The sequence below is a fragment of the Silene latifolia genome, chromosome X, assembly GCF_048544455.1.
Source record: "Silene latifolia isolate original U9 population chromosome X, ASM4854445v1, whole genome shotgun sequence".
In the NCBI taxonomy this organism is placed as follows: Eukaryota; Viridiplantae; Streptophyta; class Magnoliopsida; order Caryophyllales; family Caryophyllaceae; genus Silene; species Silene latifolia.
The window spans coordinates 284,875,875-284,877,540 of record NC_133537.1 but is presented as its reverse complement, the minus strand read 5'-3'; the positions used below and the strand labels follow the sequence as shown (position 1 = coordinate 284,877,540).

At 43.6% G+C, this 1,666-nt stretch overlaps 1 non-coding gene across 1 annotated transcript; it reads left to right on the top strand.

Moving 5' to 3' along the window:
• The first annotated feature begins 1,133 nt into the window (after positions 1-1,133).
• On the top strand, positions 1,134-1,242 carry LOC141625083 (small nucleolar RNA R71). Its single transcript, XR_012534879.1, has one exon. It is a non-coding gene; the product is annotated as a small nucleolar RNA R71 (small nucleolar RNA).
• Positions 1,243-1,666: the final 424 nt, after the last annotated feature.

Sequence of the window (1,666 nt, the reverse complement as noted above, 5' to 3'; positions counted from 1 at the left end):
TGCATTCTTCCACAAAAGCAACATTACCATCATCACGAAAGTTTCTCTTACGATTCAAAATGTATTTCATAAATTTAGCGTAAGAGGGTACCTGGGTAATTAGGTCAGTGAAAGGAATGGTTACCTCGAGATTCTTGACCATCTCCAAAAACTTACCAAACTTGCGCTCCAGCTTAGTATTCTTTAAACGCTCCGGATACGGGTCTGCAACATTGGTCGTAGGATCAGTGACCTTCGGCTTCCGTAAGTTTAAAACTTCCGTCAAATCATCAATAAGTGTAGAATCATGCAAACTAGTTGACGAATTTGCGTCCTGCACTGGAGACCCAGTCGATCGACCATTGGTCTCGGTCGATCGACTAATCTGGCTAGGCGTGAAAAGTTCCTGGACAGAGACTGCCTCGTCAAAAACTTCAGTCGATCGACTGATCGTGTTGGTCGATCGACCACTTGTGCTGGGTATGAATAGTTTATGGTCAGAAACTTTTTCATCTGACAACCCGGTCGATCGACTGGTAGTGTTGGTCGATCGACCGCTGGTACTGGCAATTGAGTTCGTTTTCGCACCAGAAATTAAATTTTTCTTTTCATCCTTTCCCGAGTCTTCTCTTAGCTTATCAGGACCATCATAAGAAAACCCACATCGAAGGTTAATGGCATTAATCGTTTCAATTGTCCCTTCACATTTGCTTGAAGAATTGGCGACTTGCTTAGCCTCTATATTCTCCAACTGCTTCACAAAATTCTTTGTGGACTCAATCCCGGCTGCTTCTATTTTCGCCACTTGAACCAAAAGAGTTCGGACCATTTCTCTCAATTTTGCGGTCTCATCTGAATTATGGACAAGAATTTCAACTATTTCCTTGGAAGCTTCAGAGGCCCCGAGTTTCTCGAGACGGACAGTAATAGAAGTAATGAGTGTCACAACGGCACTCATTTCATCACTTTGCTTTCGTGATTTTCCACGTGAACTCCCAAACTCAGCTCTATGGACTGCCATCTCCTCAATAGTGTTCCAACCTTTATTCTGACCGGTATTGTTTTGGAACCTACCATTCGCGGCTGCATCCAGGATGACCTTGTAATCATCATACAAGGAATTGTAGAATAAGTTGCAAAGGTACCACTGCTGGAAACCATGGTGAGGGACAGCCCTAACCAAACTCTTGAAACGTCCCCATGCTTCACAAAATTCCTCATCAGGTCCTTGCTGGAAATTTGTAATTTTACTTCTCAAGGCATCTGTCTTTGCAAGTGGGAAGTATTTCTTGTAGAAGGCTAATGCTAGAGATGTCCAATCTGTGACTCCAGCTGCTACCCTATCAAGGTAGCGGTACCAATCTCGCGCCGAATCCTTCAAGGAGTATAAGAACATCACCCCCTTCACTTCATCCTGAGTCACCCCAGCCGGTATAGGTATGGAACAACAGTAGTTTATGAAAATTTCCATATGCTTCAAAGGATCCTCATCCGGTAGACCAGCAAACTGATTTCGCTCCACTAAATCGATATAAGAGAAACGAAATTCGAAATTACCGGTAGTAGGGGTAGGTAACGCGTGCCCCTTTGGAAGGTGGTGCTCTTTTGGCTGAAGATTGTCATATATCGTAGCCATATTCGCAAAATTGAGAGTACTCAAGCCTTCCTCTCAAAAACCTGTCTTCTA